Source organism: Ambystoma mexicanum, chromosome 7p, assembly GCF_040938575.1.
Source record: "Ambystoma mexicanum isolate Mex_15411 chromosome 7p, UKY_AmexF1_1, whole genome shotgun sequence".
NCBI classification, from domain to species: Eukaryota; Metazoa; Chordata; class Amphibia; order Caudata; family Ambystomatidae; genus Ambystoma; species Ambystoma mexicanum.
In genome coordinates, this window is record NC_090939.1 from 689,338,146 (window position 1) to 689,355,776 (window position 17,631).

The 17,631-nt window shown below is 50.3% G+C and overlaps 1 protein-coding gene across 1 annotated transcript in view; it reads left to right on the top strand.

Moving 5' to 3' along the window:
* LOC138525550 (uncharacterized) overlaps positions 1 to 17,631 on the top strand; it is a 1,931,438-nt gene that overhangs the window by 1,560,180 nt on the left and 353,627 nt on the right. The gene's annotated exons all lie outside the window — the stretch shown is intronic.

Sequence of the window (17,631 nt, forward strand, 5' to 3'; positions counted from 1 at the left end):
CTTCTTGAGCTTTCTCCTCTTAGACTTCCTTCTTTTGACCCCTTTTGAACAGATTTCATTTTTTGTTCATCTTCTCCTCTTTCATTTTTCCCTTCCGTTAACTTACTGAGTTCTTCTTCTTTATTTTCTCTTAGGTAGAACCCCATGGTTCTCAGATGGTGTGCTTCCTCCAGCAACCACTGTTTTACTAGATTAGAAGTTAAGTGTAATAACTTATTATCGAGATCGTTTTTTCCTTTTCCTCCTCTCTTCTGCCCATTCATTACTTTTGTTTTAGGTGGTAAAATTAAGGACACCTTTATCCTTGGCTGGGCTTTTTTTTAACCTTCTTCGTTTTCAGAGGTAATCTCACTCTGGGCTTTAGCTACAGAAGGAGTTTTGTTAGCTAGCATTTTCCTATCGTCAGTTGTCTTTGTTTTTTTCTTTCTTTCGGACTTGGCCTTCTTTCGAGCCGTTTCTTGCCTTGCCACATGTTTCTCTTGGTGGCTTTAAAGGTAGTGCAATGATCAACGATTAAGTGATCATGAGAGGCATCAAGAAATATTAAATAAGGAGTAAGGAAAGTACGATCAGTACGATCAGGGAACTGTAGTGATTACCTAAAATCGGGCAAAATCCTTGTGGTGAATGTGTAGTCTGCAAGCTTACAAGAACTCAAGAGGTGGACATTGGGCTTAAAAGTCAATGGATACAAAAATAAGGTACTAATTGCAACACTAATAGGGCAGGTAATTCATGCAATTGGGTGTCCATGTAAGCTTCAGATAGTGTCATTTCTCCCCAGGGGAGAACCCCATTCCATGAGACTAGGAAGGTGAGGCCGCTAAACAATAGTCCCCCTAGGGGTGGTAACATGCAGGAAGATTCCATGGAGAGGGTCTCCTCTCCTGGGGATAAGGATGTGATTGGCAGTCACAGCCCTTTTAAACCCAAACCCTGAAGGCTGCTGTTAATGCCCGAACGTTACAATCGAGATGGACGAAGACCCGATCTACTGCTGTCTATTGGACTCAGGTTGTGCTGGGGCTGGCTTTGCTATTTAAACTGGACAGCAAAGAAGGACTGTGTTCTTTGTCGACCTCTTACCCATCCGGTGATGGCCCATGCGGTTCTGGTATGCTGAGAGCTGTTTTAAGTCCAGAAGGATAAGCCAGCGACCGAAGAGTCTGCATCGAAGCCCGTAAAACTGAACTTGGGCTTCGGGAGAGTGCAGCGAGGCACATCTCCACAGCTGAAGAGAGAAGCAGTGAGATGCCAGAGAAGCGTCTTGCAAGTCGGTTGGGAACCGGCGCAGTGAACCTAGAGTTACAGACAGGTATTGGCACAACCTGTAGTGAGTGGACCGTCGGGTCCGATGACAGTGCACAGTCACCTTCTGTAGCCTACAGCAGACCCGCATAGGCAAATGTGTGGAGAGTGCAAGAGACTGGTGGTGGAGTGACCTGTCGTGGGTGGACCTAGGGGTCCGACAACTGGGCAGAGGGCACCAGCAGTAACTGGTCCTAGCGAAAAGGGGGCCACAGAAAAAGTGTGGAGGAAGAAGTTAAAGTAAACAGAGTGGACCTGCGAACCCTGACAAAACCAGTGAAGAGTTCCACAGTAGAAGGTAACGTGATAACAGCTAAAAGTCTGGGAGGGGGCCAGAAAAATGTGAGATCGTAATCAGTAAAGAAAGAGATGGAGTAGTGAACCACTTTGTAACACAATTGAGTGTGGTGCTGGAGATTTGAGAGGGAGCTTCTTCATCATCCCAGTATGAACAGAAGAAAGAATACAAAGAAGTTGGAGTCGGTGCGAACCTCTGTAAAGGAATTACAAGTATTGCTGAGAACTGTAAGAGAGAGTGTAGGGAACCAGCCAGGAGAAGGGAGTCATTCTTCTAGCCCCACAAGGATCCTGTAGCGTTGTTTTGTTTTCTTTTGGGTTACAAGAAGCCTGGAACTTTTATGGAACTTTGAACAACCTTAGCGTTTACATCCAGGAGAAGGGAGTCATTCTCCTGGGTTACGAGCAGGTGCAGAACTTTATATGGTTTATTGTAGTGACATGGATATTTTAGGAGCCTTTTTGACTGGGATGGTGCCTTTTGATTTGCCTTTTGATTTTATATACACAGACTTTCTATCGAGCACACAAGTTTCTTTAGTTTAGGTAGGGAAACCCCATTAGCGTTAAGGACAGAAAAGGTTTATTTTTCTGTTAAGTCTAGAGCAACCATCATGGCACCACTTGGTCAGTCTTGTCATTCCACGATAGGCAATCGTAAAATCACAAATTTGTGAACACCAGACATGGCAACAATTTTTGGTAGCAAAACACATAGACAATTTGGGTCTCATTACAAGTACGCTGGTGTAGAATTCTTTATTGTACATAGGCTTATTACAAACCTTATACAAACACTAAATACAAATATGAAAATTAAAATACCTCTTACATTTCATGATTTATACAATATCAATATCAAACTACATTTAAAAATAAACACATTCGTAGTACAATTCGTAGTACAATGAAAATACGAAATACAACATTAAAAATCATCATTTTTTTTATAAACCTTTTAACAGGCTACCTCCCTAATAAATAATGAAGTCGTTTGTCCTCTTAAAATATAACGCCATGAATATAAAATTAATTTCACGAGTATGGATCAAATTAAGACGAATCCTTAAACTGTTCAGACATCTACCATCTGGACATTGCCCGATATGATTCGGGATAGTCCCTCTTTTTTTGTTTTCTAAGCACATATCAGAATGCATTTTATAATTACTCCTCCCATGACAATTATTAATCCAACCTAAGTCCAACATTTTTCTTTTTGCCTGTTTAGGCTCACTAACAAGTGTTTCAAGAGTAACATACAATTCCTTCAGGATGTAAAGACAGTATTACTTTTTGAGATAAATTGCTTAGCCTGATAATAAACTTGGAGTATGCTTGATTGTATGTAAACATATACAAGTTCTTGTACATTGGGGTGGAGTGTGAATTGCACATGTCTGTTTGTACATAGCAGTTGCACAAACCTCATGGATTGGTTTTATGTATGATTGTTTGCATTATCAATCGAAAGCAGCTTGGTTGGATTGTCTTGATGTTGATGATGTCTTGGATCATTGTTTCTGTGAGTTTTCTTGTTCAGAGGAGTATTGCCTAGCATTTCAGTGCTGGATTAACCAGGTGGGGGGAACCAGATTGATATGCAAATGGGTATTTCGAATGGATTGTGTCCTCCCACGTATTCCTCATCTTTGACACTTGTTTTCCAGCTTCAGCTGCTTCTGAAAAAAATGTCAGCAGAGGCTGCTGTGCGTCGATGGCGTCGAGTCGATATCCCGCAAAGGCCTCTGTCGAGGATGATGTCATCGAAGGCATATATAGCACGCACAGTGCCCCGTTGGCCTCAGTTCTGTTTTTCTGCAACAGCAATAGGTTCGAGCGAAATTCGGGGCGCCTCATCATGTGACGTTGTTGAGTATCGAGTAAAATGTCTTCCTCATTGATGCCGTCGACTCCAAAGTCCGGCTTCAAGAAGTGTCGGGATTGCGGGTCAAAAATGTCACTCACTGACCCGCACCATATCTGCTTGTGGTGCCTCAGAGCAGGCCATGACACCTCCGACTGTTCAAAATGCCAGTCCATGACGGGGAAAGCCTTAAGGGAACGGAAGGGGAAACGAAAGGTAGGAAAAATCCCCTAGAAATCTCCCACCCGATCTGCAAAACTTTCGACCGATGAGTCGAGAGGCGATTCTCCTTGGAGGAAGAAGGCCAAGCAGTCCAGATCGAGGAGTGGCTCACACCACTCTTCTTCATCCTCAAAGAAATCGAGCAGGCACCGTAGGTCTCCTTCGTCGACTTCGTCGTCGGATATTTCCCCTGATAAGGTTCCTTACCCTACTAAAAAGTCCACTATGGCCGAGTGGGAGGCCTTCAGGGTGCAAATGTTAAAGATCTTTGAAAAACAAAGCCATGCTCCTACCGAGCCTTCGAAAGATGCCAGAAAGGAAAGGTCTCATCCGAAAAGCTGCACGCCCTCGAGCCCAGGTAAAAGGCTTGATCCACATCGGGAGCCCCCGAGGCCTCAATCCGAAAAAGCAAAGGATCATACGATAAAGAAAAGTTGAAGTCGTCGACTCCATTGACACCTTGGACACTGGCGGTGCCGTTGACGCCTGCCAGGCCCTCAGCGCCGACGCTGAAGCCTTCAACGCCAGCTGCGTCACATTTGCCAGCTACGTCATCAGTGTCAAGCGCCCCTCCTAAATCGGCGCCGATAAAGAAAATATCGACGATTTCAGCGACGTCGAAACCTGTTAGTACAAAACCTGACAAAATATATGCTCCACTTCCGAAGAATGAGTTCTTTAAATCTCTTACTTCCATTTTTAACTCTGAAGAGTCCAGAATGAAGGACATTTATGACAACTTGCAAACAGCAAGTGGGGTAGATACCTCGCCCGAAATGGAGTTTGGAAAAGCAGAGGCTGAGGTGCATGCAGATGCATCTTATAGACAGCTCATGTCAAAAGTGGTCGAATACATGGGTTGGAGTAGGCCCCCATTGCCCTAAAACCAAGACGACCTCACAGACATTCTGGACAAGGGTCCACAAACTGATACTATATTGCCTTTTCTTGTGGCACTGCAAAAAAGGGTGTCTAGGAACTGGGAGACTCTGGAATCTAATCCGGCAGTCGACAAGAACTTGACAAAAAATACTGACACTCCAGTAGCGACCCCGACTACCTGTCGAAACACCCCACTCAGGAGAGTCTGGTGGTGCAGGCAGCTACGGCTACTTCTAAACAGGCAGCGTACCCTACCATCCCTCATGATAGGGACAACAAGCGCGTAGATGGATGGGCGAGGAAGGTATTTTCTGCAGGGAGCATGGCACTAAAATCTGCCAACTGCACCTGTGCCCTCGCAAAGTTTTCGTATACTCTATGGGACTGTATCTCCATGGCAGCAGAGCACATTCCCGAAGGGGATGAAAGGGTTTGGCTTCTTAGCTATTGTTAAAGACGGCAAAGAAGCCATGTGCGACTCCCTTCAATCAGCAGATCCATGGCTACCAGCACTGTTATGCACAGATTTGCATGGTTGAGGAAGTTGGGTTTTGCACCTGATGTGCAATCTAGGCTTCTCAACATGCCTTTTGACGGGTCTCATCTTTTTGGCAACAAGGCTGATGAGAGCCTTGAGAAGTTGCAGACCTCAAAGATGCCAGGCAAATCTTTAGGCACCGCTATTAGGCAACCTCAGCCTTTTCATCCTAGTGGGCAATCTTGGAGGGGTAGATCTTTTGGCTATTACTCCTCAATTGCAAGGGCGAGAGGAATGGCCAGTTAAAGAGGCCAGAGAAGATTTCCTCATGGTGGACGAGGTAGAGGTGCCAAGCCAGCTCAAGCAGCAGTCTCCTTACCATCAGCTTCTGCATCAGCTGCCACAAAACCACTCTGGGGTCTTCAGTCACAGCTCACCTGTGGGGGGCAGACTGTCTCAGCATCTAAAAGAATGGCAAGACATTACTTCGGATGCTTGGACTCTAGAAACTGTAGCCCACGGTTACTGCCTTCCTTTTATAAAGAGACCTCAGATCAAACAACCGGGTATCAGCACTTTGAGGATTCCGGATCTGCTCCTCGTGCAGGAGATTTTAACCCTGCAAGAGAAAGGTGCTATAGAACCAGTTCCTGTAGCGGAGAGGAACAAGGGATGGCACTCCCCATATTTTTTGATACCCAAGAAGGACGGAGGACTGAGACCCATCTTGGACTTGAGATACTTGAACAAGTTCCTCAGGAAGGACAAGTTCAAGATGGTCACACTTTCTCAGATCCTTCAGGCCCTCCAACTCCAGGATTGGTTAGTGTCATTGGACCTTCTGGATGCTTATTTTCATGTGCCAATCCATCTCAAGCACAGAAAATACCTGAGGTTCGCAGTTGGCGGTTCTCATTATCAATTTCGAGTTCTGCCATTCGAGCTGACCTCTGCCCCTAGCGTTTTCACCAAACTGATGGCGGTGGTGGCAGCGAGTCTCAGGAGAGGGGAGATTTATGTCTACCCCTACCTGGACGAATGGCTGATCAGAGCGCATTCTCCCGAACAAGCCTAGGATAATCTCAGCGTCACCTGCCACTCTCTTCACAGACGGGGCTACTCCCTCAAATACAAGAAGTCCATATGGCACCTTCCAAAAAGCTTCAATACATCGGAGCAGTGCTAGATACATCCTTGGGAAAGAGCTTGCCACCCGAGGTGAGGGCTCAAGACATTCTTCAGATGGTGACCATTAATTTCAGAATGCCCACAGTCTACCGGCCTTCGATTTTCTGAGGTTGCTCGGCCTCATGGCATCCTGCATTTTTCTGGTGCCAGAGGCTCGCCTGAGAATGAGATCCCTTCAGTGGGCTCTAAGAACTCAGTGGTCCCAGTTCTCAGGAAAGATGTTGTACCGACTTCATATTCCAAACAGGGTCTCACAGGATCTTATGTGGTGTGCCTGCGAGGGCAATATTCTGAAGGGAGAACCCTTTTGGCAACCATGGCTGGAGATTACAGTAGTGACAGACGCCTCACTCACGGTGTGGGGAGCCCATGCCAACGATCTGACAGTCAGCGGTCGTTGGTCTCCATCGGAGTCCAAATTACATTATCAATCTGTTGGAACTGAGGGCAATCAGACTAGCGCTAAAGGCCTTCCTGCCCTCTGTCCGGGGAAACAATGTCCTGATAATGACAGACAACACAGTGGCCATGCATTACCTCAACAAGAGATGAGGCGTAGGGTCACTACCACTGTGCAGAGAGGCAATTCAGCTCTGGTACTGGGCAATTCAAGAAGGAATCTCCCTGTCAGCAGTTCACCTAGCCGGGAAGGAGAACACGGCGGCGGACGCTCTGAGCAGGCAGAGCACGTCTCCCACGAGTGGGAACTAGCTCAGGAAGTCCTTCAAGAGATCTTCACCACTCAAGTAGATCTGTTTGCGGCCGAGGTCAACCGGAAGATATTGCTCCAGGGAATTTCCTCCGAGAGTAGCTCTACGAGATGCATTTGCAGTGGACTGGGAGTTTCCACTCCTGTACGCGTGTCCTCCAGTCCCCCTCATTCCTCATGTGATCAGGAGGTTGAGAAGATTCGGGAAATGCATGATCCTGATTGCCCCGGATTGGGCCAGGAGGACGTGGTACCCGGACCTTCTGGGCATGTCCCATCTGTCCTCTGATGCGTCTTCCACAAACAGAGGACCTTCTCTCGTGAGAGGAGGTCGGGTTCTCCATCCCGAGGTCAAGACTCTCAACCTTCATGCTTGGTATCTGAGAGGCCGAGATATAAGGCTTGGGACTTCCTGGATGATGTAATGGAGGTGTTGCTTTCGGCCAGAGGTCAGCAACAAAGTTTTTGCACTGTTGCTGTTGGAATAAGTTTTGCGACTGGTGCAAGGAAAAGAATGTTGATCCTTTTCTATGTAAAACTCTGGATGTTTTATCCTTTCTTCTATCCTTAGCTAATCTGGGCCTCCAGATTGGTACCATTAAAGGCTACTTGGCGGTGCTGTCCATTTTTAAGCGCTCGTCCGAGGAATGATCCTATTTCAAAATTCCACTGGTGACTCAATTCTTAAAGGGGCTCACTAATGTGTTCCCTCCATCTCCTTTCCAGGTTCCGGTTTGGGACCTTAATCTGGTTTTAGAATTCCTGATGTGTGCTCCATTTGAACCTCTGCACACATGTCGGTTAAGGTTATTAATCTTCAAAACAATCTTTTGGTAGCTCTGACATTAGCCTATAGAGTGAGCGAGTTGCAGGCACTTTCATCCAAGCTACCCTTTACCATGTTGCACAGGGACAAGGTTGTTTTAAGGGTCAAACCCTCCTTTTTGCCCAACATCATTTCGGACTTTCATTTGAGTCAGAAAATAGTTCTACCTTCCTTCTATCCTCCACCTCATCCTGGTAAGGAAGAGGAAAGACTTCATAGGTTAGACCCTCAGGGAGCGTTGAGCTTTTACATCTCCAGAATGTCTAAGTTGTGAATTGATGACCAACTCTTCATCGGATATACAGGACACAAGCTAGGTGAGGCTGTTTCCAAACAGATCTTGTCTAGATGGATAATTCGGACAATATCAGAATGTTACAGGCTCGCAGGAAAAGACCCTCCTGAAGGTTTAAGAGCTCATTCCACCTGGGGTATGGCTACATCTACGGCCCTTCAGAGGGGCATACCAACCAGAACAATTTGTGAAGCTTCAACATGGTCTTCCATACACACATTCACTAAGCATTATTCCCTGGATTCTTCGCTTGGCCAAAATGGTTCTTTTGGCAAGGCAGTCCTTCACTCTATCCATGAAAATGTATGAATTCCAATTGTACTCCCTCCCAAAACACTGCTTTGGGAGTCTGTCAAAAATTAGGAATATGTGGGAGGACACAATCCATTCGTAGAACAAGTTCTCCAGCATGGGGTCTGGCATGGATTCACATGCTCATGAATATTCCCCGTCGTCAGGCTGGGAATCCTCAGTAAAGAAAAAATCAGTATCAGTTTTGTTTCTGATCTGTCTTTCTTAGTAACCAATCACTGATCTCTGGGTCATACTGCCCCCAGCCAATGACTGCCCTCTCCCTAAGCCCCACCTCTGGCAGCCATCCTCAGATGTTTACCGCACGCTCAAGTGTTGGGAGTCCACGAGTTTTTTACTGCGTTTTCACAGAATTTCTCATTTTTTCGGTTTAATCGTGCCTCAAGCTCCACCGTTTCTACTTCTGATAACGGGGACCCATTTCGGAATTCTTCTACGCCCCTCAACTGTGAAGTTTTCGTCGAGTTTACAGTTCTTGGAGGATTCCGGAATATCTGCGGCCTATCTCAAGACATGGCCCAGGACAAAGGGAGCTCGACGCCCGGATCCAAGCTGTTCAGGAACTGCCCTGGATGCGGATTATATAATGTTTTCAAGGAGGACGAGCATTCGCGATGTCTCTACTGCCTCCATGGGGACAAGACGCACGTGGAGAAGGACTGTGCGTTCTGCAAGAACCTTTCGGAGCGGACCAAACAAGATCGTCGTTCCCGCCTCGCCACCTGGCTGGAGAAGGGCACAGCAAGTGAAAAGGCGAAGAAGAAGTCTGAGCGGGCTTCTAAGTCCTTTGAGGGCGCCCCGGCGACGGGGGCCCAACAGAAGTCTAAGGCACCGCGAGTCCTCAGGCTCTGGGAGCGCCAAAAGGTCGGGCTCTTCAGTTGCCAAGCAGGGCGCTACTTCCCCGACACGTTCGACCACGAGCCAGCACTCTGGGTCGGGGAAGAGGAAGTCCGAGAACCTGGGTAGGCTGCTGGAGCGGACCCAGTCGATCTCGAAGGGGGAGCGAGGTGTTGACCCTCCCCCCAAGGCAAAGGCCCAGGACGCCCCTAAGGGGTGAGGGCCTTGATCCACCCGGCTAAGGCCTCTACCGAAGTGGTCTCTGTGACCCTGGCGGAGCCGACTGAGACTACGCCAATGGAAACGGCCTCTGGGCCCAGAGTATCCCTGCCGCCGCGGAGGGAATCCTCTTTCCAGCCCATCGCTAAGACCCCCGTGAAGCCCCTGGCTGAAAAAGAGGGGGGGGGCGGTGGCCGTTACAGACTCGGAATCAGCCTCTGAGGAGGAACTGGTGGAGACCGAGAGGGGCCTCAACGAAAGGTCCATAGGCCTCAACGAGAGGTTCATAAACCTCAACAATAGGTTCGATCCCAGGGGACGGTCCCTGCTGACGTGATCGATGATAGCGACGAGGACGACGAACAGGGCCCACTGGAGCGGCCATCCCATCCGTCGCAGCCATTGCCCGAGCCCCAGGATAGCTCGGTGGCCATTTTGTTGGCTATCCAATCCTTATGTACCGAGATAAGGAGGAGATTACCAGGCACCCCGACGGAGGAGCCAGAACCAGGCCCGTCGGGAAGCCCTCCGAACAAGCGGAGGAGAGTCCACCTCGCTCCGCCCTTCGTGCCTGCGAGACCGGTGGACCCCTCACCCCCCTCGCCGGGAGAGGATATGGCGACGGATACGGCGACGGAGACGGACGACGACGAGGTTGGCTCTTTCCACGCCATGATAACCAGGGCATCTGAGCTCTTCCAGCTATGCCCTGAAGAACAGAAAAAGGAGGGGTTTCTGTACCAGTGACAAGAGGCTAAGAGAAAGACGGTCCTCGCAGTGCCTTTACTCGACGACATCTGGGACGAGGGGCTTGCTGTCCTCAAGAACCCTGCCACGACACCCGCCAAGAGGAACAGGTAGGAGAAGAAGTACCAAGTCCCCGATGCCACCCCCTTGTGCCTCAGGGCCCAGCCCACGCCAGACTCGGTCGTCTCGGCAGCGGCTAAGAAGAAGGCAGCGGGCGCGGCGGCTTCAACTTCCACCTCCCCGCTGGACAGCAAGGGTAAGAAGTTGGACTCTATGGGACGACGAGTCATCTCTTCGTGGCCCGCTACGACAGGGAGCTCTGGTTCAAGATAGCTCCCCTGCTAGATTTCCTGCCTGATGACAAAAGGGCGGAGGCCCTAGAAATTCTGCAGGAGGGCGAGGTGGCGTCGGATCACGCCATTACGGTGGCAACGGACATTGCCGATACCGGATTTCGCCAACTGGGCAACAGAGTTTGCCTCCGATGACGAGGATGGCTCAAGGCGACAGACTTTCGCCAGGACGTCCAGACCAGAGTGTTGGGCATGCCGTTCGACGGCAACAACCTCTTTGGTAAGGCAGTGCATGAGTCTCTACAGGCCATCAAGACCGACTCGGAGACGGCCCGGCCCCTTGGGGTGCTTCAGCAGCGACGGCCCTTTCGGAGCTCTGGAGGCAGACAGGGTGCCTCCAAAGGATCCAGCGGTGGCTCCTCCACCTACCGCCAGGCGGCCCGCTCCTCTTCCCAGGAGGCCTACAGAGGTCGCGGCAAACAAGGGGGTTCCCGCCGTCGTCGCCAAGGAGGCCAAGGCGGCAAGGCCGCCTCCAAGCAAGACTGACCCGGCCATGTTGTCGGGCCCCGACCGAAGCACCCCGGTGGGAGGCCGGCTGACGAAGTTCATCGGCGTGTGGGAGTCCATCTCCACCGACCAACGGGCACTCGCTGGAATTCCAAAAGAAGTGCCCTCGCATTCCTCCCGTGGCCAGGAAGGAAAACCACGTCCCTCAACTGCTGTTGGAGGTAAGGGCGATGCTCAAGAAAGGTGCCATCGAGCTTGTCCCCAGAAGGCTCCGGGGCTCCAGAGTGTACTCAAGGTACTTCCTCGCCAGGAAGAAGACAGGCGGTTGGCGCCCCATCCTGGACCTGCGCCGCTTAAGCAAGTACATCAAGGTGCAGAAATTCAGGATGGTCACCCTCCAGCACGTGCTGGGACAGCTGGAGGAAGGCGACTTCCTATCGTCGCTGGACCTGGAGGATGCTTACTTCCACATCCCCATTCTAAGAAGGCACAGGAAGTTCCTCAGGTTCGTGGTTCAAGGACACCACTACCAATTCAGAGCCCTACCGTTTGGATTAAAGTCGGCACCCAGGGTTTTCACCAAGTGCCTGGCACCAGTGGTGACGCGGCTGCGCCTACAGGGGATCCACGTCTACCCCTACCTGGACGACTGGCTAATCCGGGCACGGTCAAGGGAACTCGCCGTCGATCATACGGCGAGGACTGTCCGGTTGCTCACGGAGCTGGGGTTCTCCATCAACTACCCCAAATCCCACCTGGTTCCGTCGCAAGTAGCACTGTTTTTGGGGGCGAAGCTCGATACAGTGGAGCAATTGGCCTCCCCTTCAGAGGAGAGGACCAAAACCATCCTGGGCAAGGTACGGCGACTGTTAGCCACGGACGTGGCCAGGGTGAGGTCCATCAAGTCCCTTCTCAGGATGATGTCCTCATGCATCTACCTTGTACCCCTTTGAAGACTTCGGATGCGTCCACTACAGGAGTTCCTCGACGCCCGCTAGTTTCAGGCGGGGGGCTGCTTCGAGGACAGGATCCCCCTCGACGAGGAGTTCCGTCGGGCGATCCTATGGTGGGGCACCCGGGCTCACCTCACGACGGGCACGGACTTTCAAACCCCAGCGTTTCAGGAGACGGTGACTACGGACGCCTCTCTGGAGGGTTGGGGGGCCCACACCGGAGATCTCCACGCAAGAGGCCTTTGGCTTCTGGAGGAGAGGTCTCTTCACATCAACATCTTGGAGCTCCGTGCAGTGTTCTGGGCGCTCAAGTCGTTCCTCCCGTCCCTCAAGGACAAAGTGGTGAGGATCTTCCGACAACACCACCACGATGTTCTACATACGGAAGCAGGGGGGCACCAGATCCCCAGCCCTATCCAAGGAGGCCCAGGATCTGTGGCACTGGGCCGTCGCCAAGGGGATGTTTCTGGTTCCCTTCCACCTGGCAGGAATAAAAAACACCATCGCCAACTCACTCAGCAGGGAGCTACGCTCGTGCCACGAGTGGGAACTGCGCCAGGATCAAGTGGATCGACTCTTCCAACGATGGGGCAAACCCCAGATTGACCTGTTTGCGACGGCGACAAACTCCAAGTGCCAGAAGTTTGCCAGCAGGTTCCCCCAGCCGAGGAGCATGGGCGATGCTTTCTCGTTCCCTTGGGACGGCCTGTTTCTATACGCGTTCCCTCCATTGCCGTTGCTGCTCTGCCTCATCAACCAGCTCAAGAAGTCCAGGTGCAGGATGATCCTCATCGCACCGGCGTGGCCGAGGCAGATCTGGTTCCCGGACCTTCTGGACTTGTCAACGTCCCCGCCAGTCAGGCTGCCGGCGGACGCGTATCTTCTCTCCAGAGAAGGAGGCGCCATTCTACACCACGACCCACAGTCGCTGAACTTGCAGGCCTGGCCCCTGCAGCACTAGAGTTTGGAGGGTACGATATCCCGGCTGATTGCAGAGAGATTCTTGCAAAGGCCAGGTCCTCAACTCTCAAGTATTACGGTCATAAATGGAAGAGGTTCTCTGTCTGGTGCCGTGCACAGAAAGAAGATTAACCCTCTGCGGATTACGGCCCCTCAAGTTCTGCCGTACTTACTGTCGCTGGCCAAAGCTGGACTGGCTCACGCCTCCATAAAAATACATCTGGCTGCCATCTCCCGATATACCAGGAGTACGGGACAGGTGTCCTTGTGGTCTCATCGCCTGGTAAAGGAATTTATGAAGGGACTATTCCGATCATTGCCGCCGGTGAAGGTCCCTGCCCCGGCGTGGGAACTTAATGTGGTGCTGACCAGGCTCATGGGGGCCCCATTCGAGCCTATGCATTCGGCGCCTTTGAAGTTCCTGTCATGGAAGACAGCGTTCCTCGTGGCCATCACCTCTGCACGACGAGTGGGAGAGATTCAGGCCCTATCTTGCAAGCCTCCATACTTGACTTTTCATAACACGAGGGTGGTGCTGAGGACGCACCCCTCCTTCATGCCCAAGGTGCCGTCGGACTCCCACCTCAACGAGCCCTTGGTGTTACCAGTTTTCTTTCCGTCGCCTTCGATGCCGGCCGAGAGGACTTTGCACTCGCTGGATGTAGCTAGAGCACTGAAGTTCTACGTGGACCGCACAAAGAGTTTTCGGAAGACGTCACAACTGTTTGTGAACTTTGGGTCTGTGAATCAAGGGAAGGCTCTCTCGAAGACTTCCATTTCCAGATGGCTCTCCGGCTGCATCATGCATTGTCACCGGTTGGCAAACCGACCGCTGCCCGGCCGTCCGAGAGCCCATTCAACCAGAGCGATCGCTGCTACCACAGCGTTCCTGTCTGGTGTGCCCCTGCTGGACATCTGCAGGGCTGCTACGTGGAGGACGATGCACACCTTCACAAGATTCTACTGCGTCGATCGGGACTCCAGGGAGGAGTCCAGGGTCGGCCAAGCAGTGCTGTGCAACCTGTTCGCTTAAGGTGAGCCTGGTGAGGAGGTAAGAGATGCTTAATGTTGAGTTGTTGTATTGCTTAATGTTGAGACTGTTGCCACCTCCCGTGGTTGTGCATGTGTATACTGCTATGTATTCTTTTATTCATGAGTATGTGAATCCATGCCAGAACCCATGCTGGAGAAGGAACAGGTTACTTACCTGTAACTGTTGTTCTCCAGCATGGGTCTGGCATGGATTCACATGCGAACCCTCCCACCTACCCCACTGCAGCTCTTAACTTGGTCATACTGCCACTTGGCGTGCTACCAAATCTGATTATGGCTGCCAGAGGCGGGGCTTAGGGAGAGGGCAGTCATTGGCTGGGGGCAGTATGACCCAGAGATCAGTGATTGGTTACTACTAAGAAAGACAGATCAGAAACTAAACTGATACTGATTTTTTCTTTACCGAGGATTCCCAGCCTGACGACGGGGAATATTCATGAGCATGTGAATCCATGCCAGACCCATGCTGGAGAACAACAGTTACAGGTAAGTAACTTGTTCCTTATTTACCCATGGTAACTTTCTTTCGACTGGCTGTTCCTCCCACATATTCCTCATCGCCTCCCAACCTACCCCACGGTAGAATTTCCTGTGCTATTACAGCTTCCGTTACATCAAGGCTGAGTACGGTCACTCTTGTGTTTTACGGGTATCTCTGCTGCAGGAGGAGGGAAAAACAGAACTGAGGCCAACGGGTGCTGCGCATGCTATTATGCCTTCAATGACATCATCCTCAACGAAGGCCTTCGAGGGACATTGACTCAACGCCATCGACGCACAGAGCCCTCTACCGAAAATGTTTTCCGAAGCAGCTGAAGCTGGACAACAAGTGTCAAAGATGAGGAACATCCAGTCGAAAGAACATTACCAGGGGTAAGTAACTTGGTCTTCTTCTCTGTGAAAAGTACAGTGAGCTAAAACATTGTAGACCCTCCCCATAGAACAGGTTATTTAGCTGTGTTCGTTCTCAGTAGAGGGGCTCCCAGACCTTTGTCAAATATTTTACTTTAGATGGCTAATTCCATGTTTGAAGTTTTAAATCCTTGTTTGCGCTACGATTCTTGTGCTCATTTAAAAGAAATGGTGGCCAAAAGTGATGCTCTTTTTAATTGTTTGGGTGTGTCCCTTCCTTCTTTCTTAGTTATTCGCTGTGCTGTTAAGGCCATGATGTGGGAGGATGTCTGGATTGCCACCGTGGCCACCAACTCGAATTTTAGGCTTTATAAACAAACCTCATTGTTTTCTAGGAAATTGGGAACGTTACCTGCTCAATTCATCGATACACCTTTCTAAGATTCTGATTCAATATTTTACTGATCGGTGAATTTAGAGAGATCCTCTCTGGGTCTGCCTGTCAACACACCTCTTGCAGGTTTTTGTAACATAAGTGGTCAATTAGAATTCTGGAATCATGTCTTTGGTGATTGCGCCAGTACTCTTCAATTAAGACGCGTTTACCTACCTATGTTCGTTCAAGATGCTGCCTTCCTAACATAACATCTGAACAGTTTTGCTATAAGTTGCTTGTAGATCATGAAACTTCTCTAACTATAGCTGTAATAAGAATTGTTAATGTAATTTTAGCTCAACAATAATATTTAATATTTATTGTGTTGCTGTTATTTAATGAACGTGACCCACGAGGAACGGATGGAGTTTCTATGCAGCTAGCACCATCCCAATAGGGAACGCTATAGATGCTACCAACTATCAGTCCAAGAACATTTGTTGACACATTGGCTCATCCCAGAACATGGACTGCAAGATGCTGCAGAATGTTCAACTTTGACAAATCCACACAACTGCGAACTGCTTACTGAACCCACAATGAACCACAGAAATATGTTCAATTAGAACCTTGATTGATACAAGTCTTTATGAATTTTGACTGCACATTTCTACACTATGTATATACTGCACTGCATTTATGATAACCACAGAATGTACTAAACCAATGTACTAGTGCCTTGAAAAAAGCCCAGGCAGGGCGAAACAAATGCACTTGCCTCCTAGTGGAGTTATGTTGGCACAAAATATTGAAACACAACTGTTGTAAATCACGGATGAAAATACTCTGATAAAATTATATTAAAACCAATAGGCCTCATTACGAGTCAGCCGGTCCGGAATGCAGTGATTCCGTGACGACGGTGACACAGTTTCCACGTCCGCAAGGTTGCGGAATGAGCGGCCGATTAGGGCTTGTCGGTCGCGCGCACCACACCAACGCGGAAACAGTGTCACTGTCGCCACGTAAACACCCACGGAAACGGACATTACGCCACAAAAAGCACTGCAAAACCTGTGACCATCCCCATCGTCACGGACACAGAATCACTGGAATCGGAAATACCATGAATGCGAAAACCGGAAACAGAGAGGCGGCCATTATTTAAACCACAATCCACTGGCATCCTCAGGCACCACAGGCCAGATCACCTCTCTGAGCAGCAAAAAGCATCAACCACCATGGCATCCAGGATCCCAACACAAAGACAGCAAAAGCAGCGCTTCAGTGAGGCAGAGCTGACAGTGCTTGTGGACCATATAGTGCAGCATGCAGAAATGCTGTTCAGCGCAGACCAGCGGCGTGCCACCCAGCAACGCCGTAAAGAGGTGTGGGCTGAAGCAGCAAGCAAGTGCACAGCAGTCAGGGTGACGACACGCAGCGTGAAGGACTGCCACAAGAGGTGGGATGACCTCAGGCTCAGAGTGCACTGGTGGAGGCCCTGCAACCCCACTAAAACTGCAGACGTGGGAGGAGCGCTGCAGCAGTGTCCTCCACCTTGAGGGCATACACGGAATTGGAGACGCTGAGGCAGGAGTGAGCCCACCTGCAGAGGCCGGTAAATGCACAGATTACAAAGCAATGAGTGTGAATGGACCCCAGGAGTGACCCACTGGACCCACTGATAACCCCCGACTCCCCAGGGGCAGGAGTGATCCAATGGACCCACTGATAACCCCCCCCCACAATCAGGGCAGGAGTGACCCAATGGACCCACTGATACCCCCACCAGTCAGGGCAGGAGTAACCCAATGGACCCACTGATAACTCCCCCACCCCCCGCACCCAGTCAGGGCAGGAGTGACCCAATGGACCCACTGATAAAAGTCACCCCCCCCCCCAGTCAGGGCAGGAGTGACCCAATGGACCCACTGATAACCCTCCCCCCAGTCAGGGCAGAGTCGGAGTGACCCAATGGACCCACTGATAATAAGCCCCCCTCCCTCCCTAGTCAGGGCAGGAGTGACCCAATGGACCCACTGATAACCCAGATAAGAAGCAACATACCCACAATACATAGCCCTTGGACATACACACAGTGCGTGACTGAGTACAAGCAGAGACACATACACCTGAGTGCATCAACAGTCATATGTGTGTACATGTAAGTGCTCACTGATCATCCTGTTTGATGCATGTGATGCACCCATCAAGTACCAGCACACAACTAACAGCATGCCCTCTGTGTCCCCACAGCCATGCCAAGTGACAGCGACAATGCCCAACAGGCGAGGCAACGTCCACCTGCACGCCAACGCACAACCCCTGCCCAGGAGGACGAAGGAAGCTGCTCTGGAAGTAAGGCACCAGCTGCACCTGGCATGGATGCACCAGCCAACTCCACCATCTCCATGCTGCCTGCCGCCACACAAGTGGCGCAATCACCCACC